This window comes from Canis lupus, chromosome 19, assembly GCF_048164855.1.
Source record: "Canis lupus baileyi chromosome 19, mCanLup2.hap1, whole genome shotgun sequence".
In the NCBI taxonomy this organism is placed as follows: Eukaryota; Metazoa; Chordata; class Mammalia; order Carnivora; family Canidae; genus Canis; species Canis lupus.
In genome coordinates this window covers 9,205,333-9,229,477 of record NC_132856.1, presented here as the reverse complement: position 1 = coordinate 9,229,477, position 24,145 = coordinate 9,205,333, and the positions used below count along the sequence as shown (strand labels likewise).

The 24,145-nt window shown below is 47.5% G+C and overlaps 1 protein-coding gene and 1 long non-coding RNA gene across 11 annotated transcripts in view; one reads left to right on the top strand and one right to left on the bottom strand.

The window, feature by feature from the left end:
* The window catches only part of ATP2B2 (ATPase plasma membrane Ca2+ transporting 2), a 372,053-nt gene extending 364,996 nt beyond the window's left edge, over window positions 1-7,057 (bottom strand). For all 9 annotated transcript variants that reach the window (XM_072785140.1, XM_072785138.1, XM_072785142.1 and 6 more), the window contains exon 1: window positions 7,004-7,057. The gene's annotated coding sequence lies outside the window, so the exon portion shown is untranslated. The remainder of the gene's footprint in view (window positions 1-7,003) is intronic.
* The window catches only part of LOC140609850 (uncharacterized), an 83,858-nt gene continuing 66,022 nt past the window's right edge, over window positions 6,310-24,145 (top strand). For both annotated transcript variants that reach the window (XR_012011582.1, XR_012011581.1), the window contains exon 1: window positions 6,310-6,638. This is a non-coding gene — a long non-coding RNA (uncharacterized lncRNA). The remainder of the gene's footprint in view (window positions 6,639-24,145) is intronic.

The following is a 24,145-nucleotide window of genomic DNA, read 5'->3' as shown; positions in this document are numbered from 1 at the left end:
CTTCTCAAAATTCACTGGCCAAAGCAAGACACACAGCTATAGCTAATTACCAAAACAGGCAAGGAAGTTTATGTGCCTAGAGAGTCAGGAGCTGGAAATATTTATCACCAATGACTAACAAAATAACTACATTAAAAAGAAGAGGGAGCAGAGAAAGAGTGGGGGGATGAAGAGGGCAAAGGAGGGAGGCATTTAGGATCCAGGTTCTTTGCTAAACATTCTACAAATCTTAATTCTTTTTTAAATTTTGTAAAAAAGATTTTATTTATTTATTCATGAGAGACACACAGAGAGAGGCAGTGACATAGGCAGGAGGAGAAGCAGGCTCCCTACAGGAAGTCTGATGCAGGACTCAATCCCAGGCACCTAGGGTCATGACCTGAGCCAAAAGCAGATGCCCAACACTGAGCCACTCGGGTGCTCTTACAAATCTTAATTCTTAAAACAATCCTATGCACTACTTTTATCTTCTTTCTTTTACTGCTGGGGGAACTGAGGCACAGAGAAATTAAGTCACTTGCTCAAAGTCACATAGCTAGTAAGAGGTCTGTCCAGAATTTGTTCCTAGGCACTCTTAATCATCATTACATTACTGAACAAACAGTCAACTGTGAACCTGTGCCAATAAAAACATTCAGTTATTTCAGAATTCAGTCGGTTGCCCTTTGCACGGATTTGCTGAGAACTTTCCTGGCCTCATGTTCTTATCTACTCCTGATGGCAATGTTTGGGAGATTCCATTCAACATGGCATCTCTGTCCAATCCCAGTTCATTGCACATTGTACCTCTTATATCCCACCTACATGTTGGACCCTCTTTATGCCTCCACCCCTCACAACCCACCCAGCACTACGTTATGACTACTCGATGTTCACCTCAACAGTTCATTTCTTCAAACAGCATCAGAAGCATATTTTTTAAGTTGCTCACATACTGACAGCCCACCTGTGAGTTTGGGTGGACTGTAATCACTGTTTGGGCAAAGTGCCCTCACCAGGCTTTTGTTGTTGCTGTCAGGTGGGGGTGGGGGTGGTAGTTGTGGTGCTGGTGACTAGTTGTGTTGTGTAAGAAATCCATTCATCCAAGACACACTTATTAACCATCTACTATGGGTCCAAGGAATGTAGTGGCAGTTGGGCAACAGACACTTTGGGCACTGGCCCTCTCCCCCTCATGCTATCCCCTACCAGGGCATAACAGATCTCTGCTCTCCAACATCCTGGCCCCATGAAAGCAGAAAGGATCCATTAGCAACATCTTCATGCCAGCAGGTTTCCTGCTACGCAGCGGGCACCATGCAGTGAGGCCAGCTTGGAACTAGAAGCATGGGGGAGAGGCAGAACTAGAAACAGGGGGGTTAATTTGAGATGTGGCTTCACCAATGAGTAGCCACCTTATGGGGAAAGGAAGCTGATATTTATTGAGCCATATTATAGGTTTTCTGTGAATGAAGTGAAGAGACAGAGAGGTGAAAAGTGCTTTATAAATGACTAGACGATCATGGCAGTGATCGCTGCCATGAACAAAGTGCCTACTGCATGCCAGGCACTGTTCCAAGAACTTTGCTGATCTTAATTCTCGTCATTTTTCACAAAAGTACTCATGAGGTAGGACTCTTAGTATCTTGTATTGCATATGACGAAATAGAGGTTGTTGAAGCCACTCACCCAAGATCGTACAGACGCAATGACAAAGTGATGGCACCAGGACTATAAGCTCAGCAGGCTGGCTCACATGGTAGATGCTCTTGTGTACGCTTGGACTATTTTCTCTCTAAATGTGGACTGACCAGCTGTTGTTTTCTCTTTTTGATTCCTCAGTACTGGTGTGAACTTTGGGGGAAAGGGGAGGGCATTCTTGCCCAAAATCATGAACGTTCACTCACTCCTTGGTTCATTGTTGCTATGCATTGAATTATGTCCTCCCAAGAGACATGTTGGGTCCTAACCCCCAGTACCTGCGATTGAGACCTTATTTAGAAATAGGGTCTCTGCAGATGTAATCAACTGTAGATGAGGTCATACTCAATTAGGGTGGGCCCTATTCCAAAATGACTGGTGTCCTTATAAGGGGAGAAATATTTGGAAATAGAGACAGACAGAGGGAAGGCAGCTGTGTAAAGACAGAAGCAGAGATTGGAATGATGTAGCTACAAGCTAAGGAACAACAAAGCTAGGAAGACATGAGGAAGGATTCTTCCCTGCAATTTTAGATGGAGTGTGGCCCTGCTGATACCTTGATTTTGGACTACTAGCCTCCAGACCTGAGAGAGACTAAATGTCTGCTTGTTTTAAGCATCCTAGTTTGTGGTGATTTGTTATAGCAATCCTAGGAAACTGATACAATCATGTATAGAGCATCTACTATGTTCTAGACATATCGGAAATAGGATTTTTTTTTTTTTTTTCGGAAATAGGATATTAAAAGAGACAGCAGGGCAGCCTGGGTGGCTCAGCGATTTAGCACTGCCTTCAGCCCAGGGTCTGATCCTGGAGAACCGGGATCAAGTCCCACGTCAGGCTTCCTGCATGGAGACTGCTTCTCCCTCTGCATGTGTCTCTGCCTCTCTCTCTCTCTCTCTCTCTGTGTGTGTGTGTGTGTCTCTCATGAATAAATAAATAAAATCTTAAAAAAAAAAAAGAGACAGGAACTCAGTCTTTAATGTGTTCACAGTCTGGTGGATCTGGCTTATATAGAACTCTAGAGGAAAAAAACAATAACTAAGCAGTGGTCTGAGTAGCAGGGGACATGAATTCTAGGTCTAGTTCAGTCCTCTTAAAATGCTGTGTGACCTTGAAGAAGTCACTTTCCCTCTCTGAGCCTATCTTTTCACTTTTTCTATAAAATCAAGGAGTTGGCCCAGCTACTTCTCAAGGGATATCCTAGCTTTAAAGTTCTTCTATGACCTGCTAGGGTGAGGAAAGGCAGGAAGGAGCAGGAAAAGCATGGGCAGCCTCCCATACTCCTCCCCACCATCCTCTTTATGGAGCTCTGGCACTCTGGGGGACTATTTCTCTGCCCTCAGCATCCCAGGGCCAGCTACCAGACAACTAGGGAGAGCTCTATGCCCTAGAGCCAAGCCTAAACCTGTTTACCCTGCCTTGCCTATTCCACCCCATGGAAACCACAATAAAGTCTCCTATGTTTTCTTCTTGCCTTCCTTTGCCTGCTGACCAAACCTGGTGCTTCCCTTGTGGCGTGGTGTGGCCCCTCCTCTTGGGAACTATAACAAGCTGTCTTTTCAATGGCTGTTTCTTCTGATAGGCCTCACTGTACCTAAATCATAATAAACCTATATTTAAAAATAAGGATGATATCATCTACCTCATGAAGTTTCAAGGTTAAATATGAAAAAACGGTCTCTCTCATATAGCATATGGCAGATATACATATCTTTTCCCCTATGCCTTCTTACTCCCATCTCTCTCTCTCTCTCTCTCTCTCTCCCCCAGGTTTGGCTACATAATCTGTGGGACTTAGTGCAAAATAAAAATGTGGGGTCCCTTGTTCAAAAATTATTAAAATTTCAATACAGTGACCACAGAGCATTAAATCAAGTGTGGGGCCCTTCTCAACACAGGACTCGGTGTGACTGCATAGGTCAGGCACCCATGAAACTGGTCTTGTACCTTACTCTCAACCTTCCATCAAGGTCCCTTCTGCTTCTCAAATCTCTTCAGCCTGATTTTCCAATCCAGAACCCCAATACTGACCCCCCATTTTTTGTTCTCTACTAATGGATTCAAATTTCTAGATACCATAAAGTTTTAATAATCCCACTTCATTGTGAAGGGAGGAAAAGAGGCCAGTATGAATTAATGAAAGTCTAAGAAATAAGACATTACTAAAGAAATACTGCTTTATTACTCTCCGGTTTATATGGTAACAGAGGCGACATGGAAAAGAAAGAAGAGTGGAGGAAATTGAAGCTTTTTGGATGTGGTTTAACAAATAGAAGAGATTTCACTTATACCTTGTAATAAGCATATTATTTTTTTGCAAGCGATGCTACTAAAAACCGTCTCTTTTAAGTAGGTTAATATTTCTCTTGTTGACAATCACTTCACTTGCAGAAAACTTTTTAATGCTACAGATGCTGGCAAATTTCTTCTGCGGTGATTCTATATAACAAAATGATTTCCCTGACCTTGCAGGCAATCTATATAGTTTAGATCGGGTTATAGAAAAAGGGAAATCCAGTCTAGCAAATTCTCTCTGCTCCCTGCCTCCAGGATAGTCACATCTTCAGAGCAACCTTCTAAGATGCAGAGCTCATCACATGCCATAGTACAACACTCCTGGACTTAGTCTTCACTGGCTGCCGCGGCATTTCAGACCTAACTATTGTCCAGCCACAATTTGATCCAGACCTATTTTGGGGTGTTACCCCCCAAACAGTGCACACACCCCACATCTCCAAGCACTAGCAACCTGGGCCCAGACTGCCCTCCCCCCAGTCCACATAGTCTGCCAAAATTCTAACTCATGTTTCAAGGTCCAGCTCAAAGGTCCTCTCCTCTGGGAAGCTGCCTCTGATGTTTCCAGGCAAGAATCTGTGCCTCCGTCTTCTGCCCCCACGGCACATCTATTACTGCACTGGGGCTCCTGCCTAACAATTGTCTGTGCACCTCTTTTGGAGGGAGACAGTGTGCCCTTGGGCCCTGGGTCTCGTCTGTCTCTGAGAAGGCAGGGCAGCCCAGCAGCTAAGCAGCAGGAGAGGTCCCAGCTCCCATGCTCACCAGCTGCATGCAGATGGTAACACCAGCTTCACAGCACTGTGAGGATTCAATCAGATGATAACCTGAAAGTGCTCAGCACAGAGCCTGGCAAAAAGCAAGCTCAAAAAAATATTAACAGTTCTCCCTGAACACCGGTATATAAACATGAGGTCACAGAATGGCCACACATCCCAGTGTGGTTGGACAGTCCTGATTTATGCCTGTGGTCCTGGAGTTATTATTAATAATGCCCTCTCCCCTTTTCAAAAGTGTTTCAGTTTAGATGACAATTTATATGGCTACCTTTAACAGCTAGCAGCAGGTCTGTTTTATTTACCAGTGAGTCCCTGCCACACAGACAGTGCTTAGTACATATTAAATACTTAATAAAATTTATTAAGTGAAAGAATGTATCTCCCATGCCTAGCAAGTGCCTGGCGCACCTGGTAGGAGCTTCAAAACTGCTAGATATAGCAGATTTGTCTGCATTCCCCAGCACCTCTTGACCCAAAGAAGGCAGGAATCAAGGCTTGGTGAGTGAATGAATGAATGAAAGTACTCCCTCCCATCTCCTCTTTTTGCACATCGGTGTGGTGGGGTGGGGGTGGGGGGAGAATGACATCTTGTAGAGGTATGGAGAAGATTGGGTCAGATGGAGGAGATAAGGATGATAGTCTTCCTGTGAGACTGTGCAGGGAGCAGGGGTTGGGGGTGTCTCTTCCTGGGGCTGCAGCAGGTTCCCGTTTTCATTTCCCAACTAGAAACTAGGGATTGATTTCCCCTATGCAAGCAGCAGGAAACCACAACCTGGGTTAGCCTGACTGGTGGGTCTAGTGGGCTGTCGAGGGTGCTGAGACACTTGCCTCCACCAAACATTGCATATAAAGTACAGGTGCTCAGGGTTCCAGCAGGTGCTGCCTACCAGCAGCTGACAGAGCTGCAGGGGAGAAGTCACCTAAATATAAGTGCCAGAAGCAGAAAAAAGAGAATGGGAATTATTTCTGCTCTTCCAGGCTCAGAAAGGAAATTTCACATGTTGGTAGCCAAAAATATTTGGATACAGATCATGCACCAGACATGATGATAAGAACTTCAAGAACATTACAGCCCTATGAAGTAGCTACTCCCATTTTACACATGGGAAGTGAGTCAAGAGCAGGGAAATGACTTGCCAGAGGTCACACAGCCAGTAAGACACTGTCCCAGAGCTCAAATCCCCTTGAGGGCAGGGGTAGAAACCAAACAGGAGTCTTCTCCATCCCTCCTCAACCCAATATAAGAAAGCTCAGTTCTTATTCCTCCTGGTCTGGCTGTGTGACCTTGGGCCTGGCTCAACCTCTCTGAGCCTCACTTCCCTTTTCCAAGACTAACGTTCTAGGAGGCTAGGATATACTAGATTTCCAGGACGTCTCCTCCTCCTGAGACCACAGGGCTTCAGGGTGACCAGAGCCTGGGTGACTCCAGGCGTCCAAGAACATACTGATCCACCACGGGGGGGGGGGGGGTGCTGGGGGGGGAACCTCCACTCATCCTCTGAAGGAGCCCCTGCAGCTGGGCTGAATAATCAGGCTGCGGATCTGAGAACCCAACTGAGCGTGGGGCTTCAGAGCTCCCGTGTCACCAGGTGGGGTACTGTAGGCGTCTGCTTGGAGAAGGGCTGTAGGAAGGGGGAGGGAAGCCAGGAAAATGCGAGGAGAGAGCTGCAGAGAGCACCTGGTGGAGGGTCCTCCTGCACTTGGGCTCTTAGAAGCTTGGACAGAAAACGCCTTTGCGGAGGGTAGAAGCCCCCAGCCCGGGGTCAACGTCCATAGCTCTGGTCATTTCCCCAGCCTGCAGGAACCTGGGCCCGGAGAAAGGGGGCCCCCAATCCTGGGGGCGGGGGACGCCAAGCGGAGAAGTCAGAGCCAGCTGAGAAGGAGGTAATGGGGGGAGGTTCTAGCGCTCTGGACGCCCCCAGCTCCGGGGCTGTCCTGAGCCCGGAAAGTTTGCGCGCGGCAGGCGCGCGGTGCGCCCCCTCCCAGCGCCCGCAGGCGCCGGGTCCGCAGGCGCCCACCCCGGCCCGCCCCGCCCGCCGCTCGGTGCCCGCTCAAGGTCACTGCTGACACGGCGCCTGCCTCCGCGGAGCGCGGGGACCCGGGACGCGCTCCGGCTCACGCTCGGACTCTGGCCCGCCGGGGGTTCCTGGGGTCGCGCGCCGACGGGAAGGAAGCCGGCTGGGAGGGAGCTAGAGACCGAAGGAGAGGGGAGGAGGCCCAGAGCCCCGGCCCGGCCGCCCCTGCCTCACCTGCGCCGGCTCCGCGAGCGAGATGCTGCCGCTGCCGCCGCCGCCGCCGCCGCCGCCGCCGCCGCCACTGGTGCGCGCCCGGCCCGGCCCGGCCCCGCTGCGGCTGCGGCTCCTCTGCCGCGGCTGCCCCGCGCTCGCCTCGCCTCGCCCCGCGGCCCCGCCGCCTCCCGCCCGCTCCCTCCCTCCGCCGCCGCCTCTGCCACCGCTGCACTGCGCTCTGCCCGCCTCCCTCCCTCCCTCCCCTCCCCGCTCCCTCCTCCCCCGCGCGCTCCCCCCCGCGGCCCTCCCCAAACTCCGCACGGGAAGCGCCCCGCGGGACCCGGAGCGCCGAGCGCGCCGTCCCGCCCGCACCCGCCCGCACCCGCCCGCACCCGCCTGCTCGCGCGCGTGCGGGTCGGCCTTGGCCGGGGGAGGGGTCTGCAGCCTCTCCGGTGGGTGCTGCCTGCAGGTACCTCTACCTGCAAGCAGCCCCTTACTCTGCCCATCCCCACCGTTAGCTTGGCCCTTGGAGGGACCCCTCCCACCCTTTCCCCGGGGGGTCTGGGTGTGCCAAGCCTCCCCTGCGCAACTGAAACCTGTGGTTGGGGTCACAGTTTGGGATGAATTGAGGTATGGATCGGGCATTTGGGGAGACCTAGCTTTCGGGGAGGGGGCTGGCTGGAGGGGACTCAGACATCCCCACCCACCCCTCCACTCCCCCACCCCCGCCCCAGAAAGGTCTCCCTTAGGGCAGGGGCACCTGTTGGGCCCTAGCCTCCAGCCTGTCTGGCCTAAGGCCTGGAGGAGACCAGGAAGAGGTCCTGCCTGAGGAGAGAGGCAAAAACCTCAGGCACACACAGAAAGCCTCCTCAGAGCAGGCTTCCCCTCCTTGGCTCAGGCCCCAGGTCGCTGAAAAGCCTAGCTCCACCAGGAAGCTTGGCCACCTGACTCCAGCGCCTTGGTCTGCTCCATGCCATCAATTAATCATGCCTGCTTGCTTATTTATTTATTGGCTTTATAAAAAGCCAAATGCACTGCTCACAGGAAGAGAGAAGATGGGCTCCCATGGGGGTAGGGGGCAGGGAGGGCCTGACTGTGGTGACTCCCCTTCCCCAGGCCTCTGCTTGGTGAATGAAGAGGTAAGGTTGGGAAGACCCTGGGCTCTGGATGTCTGCAGCACCTGCTTTCAGGGAATGGCTGGGACATTGCCATCATTCATAGAGCCAAAACTCACCATGGTCTGTGCCTGCAACCCTAGGATGGGCAGAGGATATTCAGTCTTGGGGGCTTAGACACAGAGGGAAGAGAGGGGAACTTGGAGGCTGGTGACCAGAAGGAAATCTGACAGGTGTAAGAGGAGGTATCTCCAGGCTCTTGGCTCAGAGCACTCCATTCTCACTGCTCTCACTTGGCTTGGCAGGCAGCGTCTGTATCTCCTGCCGCAGCCCTGTCCTGTCCCTAGAGTGCCTAGAGGGCATCTCCCCATAGATGTACCCCAAGCCATATCTCCTCCCATCTTCCCTGTCCCAGTTAGTGACACTGCTGTGCCTCCAGATGGTCAGCTCCACGCATCCCCATCACCAAGTCCTCACCTTGGGTCCTCTGCAGTCTCCCTGTAAATTGCTCTCTGGCCTCTGTTGAAGGGTCCTCCTTCAAGCCCCTAGCACCTCTCTTCTGGATTCTCACAGCTGGCATCCTCTCTACCTCCATCCTGCTGCCTCACTAGCCTTCATGGAACCTGACATGGATCATGTCTGCTCCTGTTCTAGAACCTTTCAGAGCTCCCCAGTGCCCTCAGAAGTCCCATAGCCTCAGCCTACCATTTAAGGCCTTTTATGCTCTGTCCTTTTCCCACCTTAGTTCACAATGTCCCTCCTTGACACACACTTAACACTACCATGTCTATGTCTCTCTTCTGTTTTCTTCCATGAAAATGCCCTTTGCCTTTCTTAGTCTCTGCCCCGTTATGGTGTCAAAGCTTGGCATTAGTTGCCATCTCTTTTATGAAACCTTCAGAAACCACCAGACAACTTGAAAAGTCAAAAGGAAAGGGTGTGAAAAGCCATAAAACGTGAGGCAACTCAGTGCAAAAGTGACTGACACCACTAATGTCCTAGTGACAAAACTCATCAGCTGTGTGACCTTGGGCTTGTCCTCAACCTCTCTGAGCTTGTTGGTCCATCTGCTAAAAGAGTTATGAATTCCACACTCCTTCAGTTTCAGCACTCAACAAATGGTAGCTACAGTTATTCTTGAGCACCTATTGTGTGACTAGGCTCTGGGATTACCAAGGATGATCTGGTAGGGATTAGAAGGACAGAGAGGATTGTAGACTCAAATGCCTATAAGGACCAGGCAATACTGATTGAGGTGTGCTGGTTCTGAGGTATGGCTCTCTCTTCTGGAATTTACCAATAAGAAAAAGGAACAATGTACTTGAAGTGACAAATTGCTTACAATGGCTCTGTTTGGGGAAATGGTAAGGAGTGGTGCAGACTGTGGCATCTGCCTATTTACATGGGCAAAGCACTGCTCAGCTCCACTTGACTCTGGCCAAGGAGGGATATGATACCCAGACTGCCAGTATTCTGTTTTTTCAAGAGAAGCTGGACATCTGGATTTTTATGTGAACACTCTTGATCTTTAAATGTCAGCAACTAATTTTTAAAAATTTAAAACTCTGAAAGGACTGAATACAATATAGTTGTGATAGGTTTTTGGCCAGAGGGCTGGCAGTTTATGACCTCTGGGTTAACAGGAAGTAGATCAATGTTATCTATTTACACACAGACACACACTCCCCCCTCTCTTCTCTCTGGCTGAATGTGCTCATGTCCACCTCAGCGGTACAAAGGGTCACAGCAATCGAGTGGAAGGTGCACCTCCCTGCCACAGACATGATGGGAGGGGTCAGGTAAGGCACAGGGATTAGAACCAGAGGGGAGAAGCTGGTTCTGCCCCTTCAGCCCGTGGGACAGGCCATCTGTCCTTCCTGAGTCTCAGTCTTCTAGGGTGGGGACAGGGTGGGGAATTACTCAGATGAGGTAAAGGTTGTGTGAGGTGATGAGCATCTGAGAAGTGAGGACACGGGAGGTTCCAGTGACAACGCAGAAGAGCATCTGCTAGCGAGAGAGTTTCAACAATCTGGACACCCAGGAGAAGTCCCACTCCACTAAAAATAGGGCCCTGACAGACTCTTAAAACTCGAAGACTTCTTGAGAGATGGAACTGGCAGCGAATAAAGAGAGAAATGGCTGCTTCCCTCTGCCGGACGAGGAAGGAGAGATGGGGAGGTGACTGGCACTTAGCAAGCCAGTGAGCACGGCATCTGTGAGCTCCTAACAGGAACAGAAAGAAGCACTGGTACTCTTTGGTCTGTCAGGGAGGCAGGGGCCAGGAATGGCCAAGAGCAAAACTGGGAATGACCCTGTGATCCCAGGGCCCCGTGACAATCCATCAAAAGGGTTTGATTGGGATGGGATTAAAGCTGACTTTATCATCCAATTCCCCACAGCGACCGTGTCTTACTATTTTAGTCACGAAGTTATGAAATGCATAACGATAATCCTACTAAGCAAAAAAGAGACATCTAAATAAATCGATGAGGGAGATGTTCAGCAGATGGAAGCCACCTTTATTTTTTTTATTTGTTTTTATTGAAGTTCGACTTGCCAACATATAGTATAACACCCAGTGCTCATCCCATCAGGTGCCCTTCTCAGTGCTTGTCACCCAGTTACCCCATCCCCCCACCCACCTCCCCTTCCACACCCTTTGCTTGTTTCCCAGAGTTAGGAGTCTCTCATTGGTTTGTCTCTCTCTCTATTTTTTCCCCACTCCGTTCCGCTCCTTTCCCTTATAATCCCTTTCACTATTTCTTATATTCCCTGTATGAGTGAACCCATATGATGATTGTCCTTCTCCGATTGACTTACTTCACTCAGCGTAATACCCTCCAGTTCCTCCACATCGAAAAATGGTGGGTATTGGACTCTTCTGATGGCTGAGTAATATTCCATTGTATATATAGACCACAGCTTCTTTATCCATTCATCTTTCGATGGCTCCTTCAACAGTTTGGCCATTGTGGATGTTGCTGCTATGCACATTGGGAAGCCACCTTTAAAAACATTCCCAGAGGGCAGCTCAGTGGCTCAGCGGTTTAGCGCCGCCTGCAGCCCAGGATTTGATCCTGGAGACCTGGGCTTGAGTCCCAAGTCAGGCTCCCTGCATGGAGCCTGCTTCTGTCTCTGCCTCTTTCTCTCTCCTGTCTCTCTCTCTGTCTCTCTCTTTCTCTTTCTCTCTCTGTCTCTCATGAATAAACAAATAAAATCTTTAAAAAAAATAATAAAACATTCCCGGAGCTAGATTTTTACCTCACGTACCTGGAAAACTTGTTACCAGAATCTGTTAAGAGATTCCTCGGGGCTGACTCAAGACTCCAGAGTCAGAATCTCCAAGGAGAGGAGGCTGGAAATATGTATTTGATATCCCACCACATCCTATGATCTAGAAATTTGGGCTGAAACTAAACTAAGCAAACATTTATTGAGCAGAGGACAGAAAGAAATCAGAGCAGGTCCCTCCCATTAAATAAGGACTCTAAATGTAGCCTGGAAAACCCAGCTCCCCAACTACAAGGCAGGACAACACACCTGAGGTATGAAGGGCAGTCGGGGAAGATCTAATAGGGATTTCCTCCGGAGGATGTGGGGCAGAGAGGCGACATTCTACCCTATATATTTCAGGCTTGGTTACAATCTTTTACAATAATAATGCTCCCATGTCTTACTTGTGCTGTTTTAAAACTTAAATAAAAAGGAAAAACCACCAAGTGCCAAGGCAGCCTGGGGGAGGCATAGTGAATTCTCCATGAAGCAAGTGAACAAGACTTCAGCAGTGGTATTTGAGCTGGGGGCTGAAGCAAGAGTGAAAATGGCAGAAATAATAGCCAGACTCGATTAAGTAACTGGTTACTATTTTTGCATTTGGGGTACACTGATTTCACATTCCCAACAGTTCTATAAGGCAGGTGTTTGTTAGCAGATGCTATTGAAGCTCACCCTGCTCTCTCCCTGGCAGGTGCACCCAGCCCCTAGCCCTGTGGGTGTTGGCTTCCCAGGCCTACACCCTTCTATGGAAGACATCATCCTTGCTGGATGGGAACCACTAGATGGCAACAACCCTTATGGTGCAATTTACCCTTCATGGCTCCCCTGGGGGGATCAGGCTAAAGATGGACTTCTCCCCAGCTCCTTCATCTCCTTCTCCTGCCTCTCTTCTTCCCCTACATGTTTCCCCTGAGAGTACTCCCTTAATAAATTCAATGCATACAAATGCACATCTCAGACTCTGTTCCTGGAGAGGCAGACCTCAGATCATTTTCTTATCCTCCTTTTGCAATGGAGGTGGGGAAGGCCCAGGTCAGCTAAGACACTGACCTGGAGAGAGGAAGAGCCAGGGAGTCTGACTCTTCTCTATGCCCAGAAGGATTTCTTGAAGACAATAAGGGAGTAGGAGCAAGAGAGTGTGAGAGAGCGAGCGAGAGACAACAGACGCAGGAAAGAAGGTGACCATGCAGCCCTAGAAGGTCTTGGGTTCCATGCTGAGGGATCATCCTTTCATGTATTTGCTACATGTGCACATACATGAGCCAGGCTTTTGCATGGTGCACGAGATTTAAAGATGAATGTGTACAAATCCTTTTCCTCCAGAAGGGCTGGCAGGGTGGAAAGGGGGTCAGGAAAGGGGACAGGCCCACATAAACTCAGGTTTGCACCAAATCCAAATGCTCCAGAAAGAAAAACTGGGTGATTTTAGCTGGGCTCTGTAATAAGAAAAGGTAGACACAGAGCCCCTCTTTGAGACAGAGGAGCAACAGAAATAAGGGAAATGTGTTGAACTCTACTTCTCCATGAAAGCAAATGATGCTTGAGCTGAACATTAGACTAGCCTAACGAGGAAGGACAAGACTTATTCCTCTGTGGGACTGTCTTTATCAAGATGAAATTGAACAGAGATCAAGGCCTTGTCTGATACTGTGGATCTGAAAAATGTGACCCCTCAAGTTCAGATGGGGGATCTCTGTCTGACTTGGAAGGCAAGGGAGTCCTTTGGGATTAAAAGTGACAACGGGTTTAATATATGCCAGAAGAGACTGCCTGGAAAGCTAATACAGTGGGAGGCCAGAAGCCCTGTCTCCTCTAGAACTGCAGAGAATGCTGGTAGGGAGCAGAGAGTTTTCAGGTTCAAGTATGGACTGTGATAAAGCAGAGGGAGTTCTGCAGGAATCAGAGAGTAGAACAGGGCCACCCAAGGATCAGGTGACAGCCCCCATGCAGACTCTTCCCTATAGAGCTGTACTGAGTCCCTTTGTTGGGTGGGAAAGTACACCGAGTATTCCCTGGGACCTCCTCCAGCCTGGATGAAGGACAGGAGCTAAACTTGACCCCAAAGGATAGTTAAGGCTCACAAGAAGTGAGAAGAAGAGCATGTGGGGGAGGAAAGCTGCTGAGCCCGGGGGAGGGAGGAGGAAAGGCTTTTCTCCCAGAAATATGTGGTCTTTAAATGTCATCCTTGGAGAAAATACAGCAACCTTTTGATGGTGAGACTCTGAATGGCATCCAAAAGAGGTGCTGGTAGTGCCCCACCATATTCCCTTAGCAACCACATGCAACTCTTTGGCTGAGAACTTCTGTCTGACTCGGGGAGCTTCAGCCCCCATGTGGGGCAAGCCAGGCCCACTGGACATTTATACTCCCTGAGAGAAGCCCTCCACAAGTAACTGGTGAGAGTGGGTGTGAGAGTTATCCAGCCCCATCACCACTCAAGCAGGATAACTCTGAGCCTCCTGGTCTGGATCAGCACCCAGACAACCTAATGCAAGTCAGCTCCTGTTGCCACAGTGGTGAGCTGCCTGGTGATACACCTGCGTTGGCCACCTTCCCTTCCCTTCACTGATTCACTCCCATCTCACCTACTGTCCTTTCTTGGAATCACCTCCCACATGAACTACTTGGGCTTGAATCCTGGTCTCAGCGTCTGTTTGGGGGAACCAAGCCTGGAGAGCTTCCCAGTTAAACTTATGGGCTGTGAAGTCTAGGAGCTCAGGTTCAAGGCCTGGCTATGTGGCCTTTATCTGGGCTAGGTACTTAATTTCTTCAAGTCTCCATCTCCTCATGTTTAAAATGAGGTGGGGACAATAACTCTATCTGCCTCCCTCATATATTTCTTGTGATCATTCAGTCATTCCACAAATACTCATTGGGCACCTACTATGTAGCAGGCACTGAACTAGGCTCTATGGACATAGAAATAGATAAAACTAAATTTCTAAGCTAGTGCAGTTTACATGAATGAGGAACTAGGATACTAAATAAACACATAATATCAAGCAGTGATAAGAAGCCAAGGGAAGAAAGCTGGATAGAGGACACTTGAGGTTATTTTAAATGTTAGTGAATTAAACAAGATAATTCACAAAAGTGTTGAGCATATTGCGTGGCATACATTAAACATTCAATAAACGTTTGCCAGTAAAATCTTCACCATTGTGCTCATCATCATCTCTTACCACCCACTGCTGCTATTTGCTCATTGACTCACTTAAGAAATATTTATGGGTCTCTTCTCAATGCCAGACCCTCTACTAGGTTATAGGGATGTTTTAATGGGCAAAACAAACATTATCTTGACTTTCATAGACTCATAGTTTAGTACAGGAGAATAATACTCAGTAATACACAAATTGTTGTATATTCTGAAATAAGTACTCATAAGGGAAAATCAAACATACACAGCACTATGAGAGAAGGGACATGAGAAGGTCTATATGGTCACAAAGGCTTGAGCTGATGAAAGAATGCTTGGGCTAAAGGCTAAAGTAGAGTTAATAATATGTAGGGGTGAGAATAGGGAGGTAGAAAAAGCATGCGCAAAGGTCCTGGGGTAAGTAAGGAAGACAAAAGGGAGAATCAGAAAGGCAGTAAGCAGGAGCAGAGAGAACAAGGAGGATTGTGGGCAGAGGCCAGAACATTCCATGCTATTCTTTTTTTTTTTTTTTTTTAAGATTTTTAATTTATTTATTCATGAGAGAGACAGAGAAAGAGAGGCAGAGACACAGGCAGAGGGAGAAGCAGGCTCCATGCAGGGAGCCCGACGTGGGACTTGATCCCAGGCCTCCAGGATCACACCCTGGGCTGAAGGCAGGCGCTAAACTGCTGAGCTACTGCGGCTGCCCCTATTCCATGTTATTCTACCATTTTATTGAGTGCTAAGCAGTGTAGTCTCTATTTTAAGCACTTTATATGTTTTATCTCATTAAGGCCCAAGCAACTCTTTGAAGTGAGTGCCTTTATTCTAAATTTTACACCCAAAGAACTTGAGGCTCAGAGAGGCAAGATAGCTTGCCAAAGTTACTCAGTCAATGGTGAAGCTGAGATTTGAACCCAGATCTGACTTCAGGGCCAAACTAGAATAACAATCTCTATCTTTATCTTAAAAGCAACAGGGAACAATAATTTAAGATGTTGTCAGTTGGGGAAACTGGGTTTCAAAAGGTACGCAGGACCCCTCTGCTATTTCTTGCAATTGTATACAAATCTGTTATTTCAAAATAAAAAATTAAGTAATTAGAAAAGCAAGAGATATAGGTAAAGAGTTATTTAGTATACTTACGGAGTTATTAAGCAAAATGCCTGATGAGAATGGCACTGTGATAAGATCCCATAGGCTTCTCCCTATGCACTAGAAGGGGAAGCAGTGAGGAGGCACTGCAGTAATCCAGAGGAGAGATGACACTGGCTGCGGTCCTGCCTGCAGCAGTGGAGGTAATGGGAAATACAGGGAATTAAGAGATGTTTAAGAGGTTTGTTGTGACTGGCCATGGAGCTAGTTTGGTTGGGAGTGAGGTAAAGAGAAGACAGCGAGGTTGGTGGAAGGCCAGAGAACCAGGCTCCGGGCCCCAATTCTCAGCCCTGAGTCTGGCTTCCCTAGGGTCTATAGTGTTGTCACGTCTCTGTATTGTCACAGGTACAATGAGGGGATGAGGCAGTCCAGACAGGTTCAAAGTCCCACCCAAGTTTGAGAAAATGCTACATGATGCTGACCTTTGCACCAGAAGAGAGCACTAGGGCCCAGAAAGACCACCCAGTGCACACCCTACCGCATTATGCCATGCTGTTGTTTTTCCCTATGTCCATCCAGGTGCCCTACTAGAAATGAAGTTCTCTAAGGACAGATGGTAGCCATCTCAGTGCCCCCTGGCACCTGGCACAGGGTCTGGTATAAAGGACTGGTTGCAGAAATGTTTGGGCAGCCCTTAAAGTGGTCTGATATTTAAAAAGAACTGATAGACATGAACTGGCCCAGACTTGCAAAAATATCACTGGGGTCAGTAGGAAAGGTTGTGTTTTATTCCCCCCCCCCCCCCCCCCGCCGGGGCAGAATTTTCAGTGCAGAGTAGATACCAAAAGGAAGGCAAAGTGCCTTTCTTGTCCTGTTGACAGAAGAAAGAATAATGGGACTCCAACTCCACTTTCCACAAAGAGAGGGAACCTCCCACTAGATGCGGGGGAGCTGGGCTTCAAGTCCAAAAGAGGAGAGGGTAGGCCAGTCCCTGGGGCCTCTTGAGTGTCCAGGGTTTGAAGAGGAGCACCCAGTGCTGAAAAGACACCAAGTTCACTGCAGAGCCACCAGTCCAGTCCTGAGACATCTGGGAAGACTCTCAAAGAAATGCCAGAAGGCTGGGGGCAGGGAAGTTGTGTCTCGGTTTTCAATCAAGGCAAAATGTGATGTGTGAGAAACCATAGTCCTCTGTACTTGAAGGAGGGAAGAATGTGGGTATTAGTGGCTTGGCCCTTGCCAGGCCCCAACCTAGGCACAGTCATAGAGGGTAGAGCCCTGTTCTTTAAGAGCTTGCAGTCTGCTGGGGGTCAGAGGCATAGGGTGCTTTGAGAGCAAAGCATAGGGTGCAATAAGGAAGGTCCTGTTTGTTTAAAGATATCTTGGAAAGCATCATGGAACAAGTGGATTTAAATTGGATTTATACTATAAAATTTCAATTGTTGAACCAGTGTGGTACTGGCACATAAAAAGATGGGTATACCAATGAAACAGAGTAGAAAGTCCAGAACTGGCTCAAATGCATACAGGAAGTTGGTATACAATAAAGCAACATGTCAAATCAGTGGGGGTATAAATGAATTTATTACTAAATGGTGTTAAGATAAATGGGTAGTCATTTAGGACAAGATGTGGTTGAGTCCATATACCATACCCTACACCAAATGGATCAAAATTATAATTTATTTATTTTATTTTTATTTTTTGAAGATTTTATTTATTTTTTATTTGAGAGAGAGTGAAAGAGAGAGCATGAACGGGGGCCGGGGGGTGGGAGGGAGGAAAAGCAGGGAGCCTGACACAGGGCTCAGTATCAGGACTCTGGGATCATGACCTGAGCCGAAGGCAGATGCTCAACCAACTGAGCCACCCAGATGCCCCCCAAATTATAATTTATTTTATTTTATTTTATTTTATTTATTTTTAAAGATTTATTTATTTATTCATTCAGAGAGAGCGAGAGAGAGGCAGAGACACAGGCAGAGGGAGAAGCAGGCTCCACGCAGGAAGCCCGATGCGGGACTCGATCCTGGGTCTACAGGATCACACCCTGGGCTGCAGGCGGCGCCAAACTGCTGCGCCACCGGGGCTGCCCCAAATTATAATTTAATAGCAAAAATACAAACCCATAAAGTATCAAAATAAGGCAAATTCCTTTAAAACCCTGGAGTAAGTAAGGTCTTTCTATCACTCAAAATCTAAAAGCCAGGAAAAATAAGATTGGTGAACTTAATAAAATAAGAAATCTTGTAAATTTCTATGTGAGGAAAAAAGCACATAAGCAAAGTCACAAAAGGCAAACAACAAATTGGGAGAAAGGAATATCTTACATCACAGGCAAGGGTTAATTGTTGCAATGTATTAAGAGTTTCTATAAATCGAGATGGAAAAGGCCAGCAACATAATAAAAATGGCATGAAGAAACAGTTTCCCCCAAATTAAACTCCAAAGGCTCTTAAATATATGAAAGCTGCTTAATCTAACTCATTAGAGAAATGTAATTTAAAATTGTACTGACGAACCATTCAGAAGTCTGTTGGTGAAGACTGAGGAAACAGGTACTCCTAGACATTGCTAGTGGGAGTCATAAATCAATACAGCTCTAAGGAGGGAGATTTGCAATATCTGTCAAAATTACAAATGCAGCCATTCTCTGACCCAGCAATACCATTTGTAGAAGTCTGTTCTACAGATACACCAGCCCACACATGGAACATATTATTCTTGTAGCCCTGTCTAGAACAGCAAAGGGCTGGAGTGACCCCAAGTGTCTATCAACTTGGAGCCATGGTAAATAATGATGGAAATTTACACAATGGAATATCCTGCAGTTGTATAGAGAATGAGGAAGCCCTATGTACAGTGATTGAGAAAGAACTCCAAGCTATATTGTAAAATGAAAAAAAAAAAACAAGATACAAAACAGTTCAATAGCTTTTAGTATGCTTACAGAGTTGCACAACCATCACCATCATCTAAACTTTGTAACATTTTCATCATCCTCCAAAGAAACCTTAGTACTCTACCTTTTGTATAAGAAAGAGAAGAAACAAGAAAATAGACACATATACACATATATACTCACACACACACACACACACACACACACACACACACTTGCATGTGTTTGCATAAGCCCTAGAAGGGTACATAAAACACTAACACAAGCAGTTTGGGAATTGTAGAGCTGTGTGCTTTGGCTGAAGCTAAGTGTGCATGGGAAGAGCTGATAGGAAATGAACTGGGACAGGCCAGTTGGGGCCAGATTGTTTAAGTCCTCAAACCCAGGCTAACAGGTTTGAATTTTATCCAGTGCTGTCCAATGCAACTTTCGGTGGTGAGGGAAATATTCTATACCTGTGTTGTCTAATACGGTAGGTACATGTGGCTACTGAAAACTTGAGGTGTGGTTACCTGAATGAGGAAGTGCATTTTAAGATTTATTTAGCTTCAATCAACTTACATCTAAATAGCTACCCATGGGGAGTGGCTACCATATTGGACAGCAAAGCATAGGCCACAGGGAGTCATGGAAGGTTTTGCAGCGGGGGGGCGAGGGGAGGACAACATAGCCTGATTTGAGTTTAAGGGAGTGTGTGAAAGATGGATTCCAAGGGAGCAACGGAGATTGAAGACTTTGGAGGAATATGTCACACGAGGGGGGTGGGGGGAGGCGGGGACCCTGACCCAGGGAAGGGGCCCAGGGCTGGATCAGAAGGGTTGAGTTAAGTAAACTTTTAAAAAGGGATGTGGATAAGATGACAGATGGTGAGGGTGAGGGAATAGCTGAAAATGACCCTGCAGCTCTAGTTGAGCACCTCAGGGGTGGGGGAGAACATGAAAGAAAGGATCCTGGGGTGGGTGGAGCAGTGTAGGCAGAGCCACCAATGAGCTCACACACCGCCTCTCTGCCTCAGAACAACCAAGGACATTTACATTTAGAATGGAACCTCAATTCCTCCCAGGGCAGAGGGGGTGAGCTCACCAAAGTCTGGCCACTGCCCACTTAACCACACTCATCTTTTCCTACTTCCCCAGCTTTAGCCACCTGCACTCAGGCTAACCTCTTCTCTGTTCATTAACACAACAAACTCCCTCCTACCTCAGGACCTTTGCATTTGCTACTCCCCTTATTATAGGGCCTGGTTCTGTAAATAAATAGGGCTCAAAGAATGTTAAGTGATGAATGAAGAGGGCAAAGGGAGGGAAACATGGAGAAAGCTTCTCACCTCCAGCTTCCCTAAGAGAACTTTCCAGAGACCTGGGCAGGAATGTTGTGGCCATCCTGGTTACCAGCACCTCTGCTGAGGACACAGACTTCAGCTGGGAAAGACCCAGGGGACAGTCTTCCCAGCCTCTCAAGCCAGTATCAATGATGAGCTGGAAAATTGAGTCATTACAATTCACCCAAAGCTGCTGCTCCTTGCTCAAGAGGGTGGCACACCATCAAAATGAGAATCAAGCCCCCAGCAGAAAGAACCCTGAAGGAGGAGAGACCAATGTGAGCACTACATCTTCCAGTGAAAACACAGGGGAGATAGAGAGCCAGGACTCTGGAGCCAGATGGACCTGGGTTTGATTCCTGGCTCTGCCTCTGGCCAGTCGGGAGCCTGAACTTCAGTTTTCTCATCTGAAAACTGGTAAGAATACCAACTTGACAGAGTGGTTGTTAGGGGTAGAGGTAATGGACATAAAATTCTTGACACAAAATAGGACTACAATAAATGTCATCTATCAGGAAATTCCATGACCTGGAAGACCTCAACCTCCTAATAAGAAGATGTAGTAGACAGCCCAAGCGGGTGGGGTGTGAGCACCTTCTGCCTGGAAATAACTTGTCTCAGAGACAATAAGAATGATTAATAGAAATAATGGTAATTATACGCATTTGTTACATGCCAGGTACTATAAGTGGTTTGCATTTATCAGCTCATTTAATCTTCACCAATAGCCCTATGAGGTAGTTCCCATTTCACAGATGCAGAAACTGAGACAGAAAGGTTGAGAAACTTGCCTGGAGTCACAGCCTAGAAGTGGCAGCACTGTCCCATCTGTGCACTCAGCCAAAATTCTCTTGCTTGCTGCCAGGAAATACACACTTGGCTTGTAGGGCCCATCTCTATCCCTGAGCTGGAGAACTGGATGCTAATCGGGCTGCACTGTTTATTGGACGAGAACCAGAGTATCAGGCAGGTGAATGGAGTGGAAATGTGGATCTGCTGATTCAGGAGTAGCCAAGATCCTAGGCTTCAGAGTCAGAAGGCATGGCTGGTGGACATGCTGCCTCACCCTGAGCCTCAGTTTCCACATCAGTAAGAGAGGGGAATTTATGCTTTTCTTGCTGGACTGTTGCAAGAAATGCACACTTGTGTGTAAAGTCCTGAGCACGTGCCATTCATGTCAAGTCCCTCCTTCCCACTTCGGCATTAAGGCAGAGTGTGGTAGTGGTGTTGAGGGTGTTATGTGACCAGTACCCAGGGGTTTGTGTGTGCATAAAGGGTTTGTGTGGGCATGAATGAGACTGGGAGGAAGGGCATGCCTGGCAGCAGGTACAGCAGGAGCAAAGGCAATGACGTGGGAAGCAGCATGCTGCAACAACGTGCCTAAGAAGCAAAGCAGCATTCTGGTGTGAAATGAGAAGCTTGTATAATAGGATATAAGTGTCACTCTACTTTCAGGAGAAGCCAGTATACCACAGGCCTGCGAAGCCACTTGAGGGTGGTCAGATTCCATCCTGAAAGTGACAGGGAGCTGCAGATGGGCTTAAGCACCATCAGAGTGACAGAGATTCATTTCCAGGAGAGCTTCTCCATGCCCCTCATTGCAACCAACACTCATGAATGCAGAGGCCACATGTGTGGCCCCAGGGACACAGTTCCGTCCTGCAGGTTTTCATACCTCCTTGGCAGTGGCTGCCACCTACAACCTGATGTAATACAACCTGAAAAGTCTTGACGTTCAAGGCTTCAGGTTCTGTGAAATGAATCAGTGACCTACTTTTCATGCCTGAGTGAGAAATCTGATAAAGCATGCACCCCTTTAGATTGTCCGAGGAAAGACAAATGGGGCAGAACTAGGACGTGTAGACGGTATGGCTAAGAAGGCAGATGTAGAGTCAATGGACAGGTGAACGTTTTCATGGTCAGAGCTGCCGAGTGATCAAATGGTCTTCTGTAAGTCTCTCAGCAGAGCTGCCTAATGAAGCTGTCTCCCCAGGCTTTCAGATAGGCCGGGGGCGGGTAGTTGTCCGAGGACACTAGCACCATCTGAACAAGACCACAGGGCTCTCCTGAACAAAAAGAGACCATTCCTTCCCCAACCCCACTGCTCTGCTTCTCCAAATTGTGGTTATTGTATTCAGAACAGAGCCTCTCAGAGGTTTGCTGAGAGCAGATGAAGACCTGAATCCATTTGTTAAAGGTAGTTTGTTAAAAATTGAGGTTGTTTTTCTTTGTTTTGCTTCCTATTATATATATTTATTATCCCCTCTGGGATCCAAAAGAAGTTGATGGCAAAAAAATAAAAAATAAAAAAAAATTTTAAAAGCCTCAAAAACCAAAAACCAAAGGGGGGAAAAACATGACAAACTCCAAATAATGAATCCTCTGTGGGGTGGAAGAAATGTTCATTTCAAAACTAACCTGTGAGCTTGAAGAGACAGTCCTTGTTTTTCAAAGATGATGCAAAAATCTACATGACTCTCTTGAATGTCCCAGGGACTTTTGTGGGAGGTGGCCAATACATGAAGCCACATTTACGTCATTTCTTTTCTTTACCTGTCATCATAAAAGTCGTGATTCTTCCCAGTCCAGTGCTTACTTCCTGAACAATACAAAGAGGGCAGTGCCCATACTCCTCTGGCCACAGTCAGGCTTTCTGCCTCTCCATGCCTCTCTATCCTTACCTGTGTTCTCAGATATTCTCATTCTCACCTCTTCTTTGTCTTGGAGTCCCTGGACTGTTTGTGCTCACAAGGTGTCACGGTGACAGAAAGCACTGGGGTTGGAATTTAAAAAGCAAACCTGTGTTTGAGTCCTGGCTATGCTCCTTGGTGGCCTTGTGAACTTGGACAAGTGGTTGACCACAGTGAGATTCAGGGTCCTCTTCTGCTGACTGGAGTTAGTGATTTCTACCTCTCTGTGAAGTGGGAAGGAGAGTATGAGGGAAAATCTGGAAAAACCCCTCAGACAGAGACTGGCATACACAGCTGCTTGGGATGCCCGAGCTGGATTATAAAGGGCTATCTCCTGGTCAAGCCTTGGCAATTAAGAGGCTCCAAATAGTCCAGATGCTTCCGTGCATTGCTAGTTTCCACCACCCTCTGCCATTGACTTGGGGCTGCATGGCTAGCTCTGGCCAGTGCATTGCAAGCTAAGGGGATGCATGCCATTTCTAGGTGAACGGTAAAAGAGACTAGAGGGAGAAACAAAAGGGAAATCCAAATGCAGGGCTCATGTTGCTCCAAGATTTCAAGGTGAAATTCACCCGCCCTAGAGGTGGCAAAGGCTCCTATGTTTGTCTGCATGGTTGACCCTCTTCTAAAATGAAGATGATACAGGTAGTGCTCACTGTCATGGATGTTTCTGTGAGTGCAGCTAGGGTGTGGTAGCCTGAAAGTTGATGTTTAAATTGAATTAATGGTATGGACTCCACACCATTGTCCCTGCCCTTGTGGGGCTCACAGGGCAGTGGTCACCTACATGCAAGATGTGGTTTATTTGGGATATTTCCGTCTGGTGCATATTCCTTGTGGGATTGGGTGGAGAATCTGGTCTCTGTTATTGCAAATGTGTCCACATCCACCTCATGACCATTTTTCTGAAAGTCTACTCTGTGCCAGGCCTGTCCTGGGTACTGAAGAATGAAGGGAGGAAGGAGCATCTCTGAGATTCAGATGCCTAAAGTCAGCTGCCATAGGCTCAGGGACAAAGATGGACTCAGAACTAAATGACATCCCATTTACGCCCCATCTCTGAGCCTAAGAGCTTAGAGATGCCCCCATGCAGTTTCTATTTGATGCACTGTCTACCAACAAACCCAGAAGCTTTGTGCCTACCTAGTGCTTCCTTCTTGGATACCAAAGAGCTGTTCCATGGTAACACTGATGTCTTCATTTTATAAGTGGGAAGTTAAAACTTGTAGAAACCACAAAACCAGTTGGGGACAATGTCAAGACCCAAGCCTACATCTCTTAATTTCTAACCCAGGCTTCTTTCCAACTTACTAAGAAGGAAACAAAACCTCAATTTATCTGAATAGAGAAGACAAACCCTGCTGCCCAACACTGCAGCATCCTGTTTACATGAAGGAGAGCCCAATCCTAAATTTAGCATTGGCCATGGCCTCATGTTCCAAAGTGCTGAGGAGGCCATATTTTTTTCCCAAGCATCCCGGAGGCACCGGGATGTAAGGTACTATTTGCAGCCTGAATGCATTAATAATTTAGAGGCTGAAATCCAGTTTGGAAAGTGGTTGGGTGTCCACTCATCCATCCTCGCAAAGCACACCCCAGATCAATGTTCTCCTTGGAGCCAAAATCAG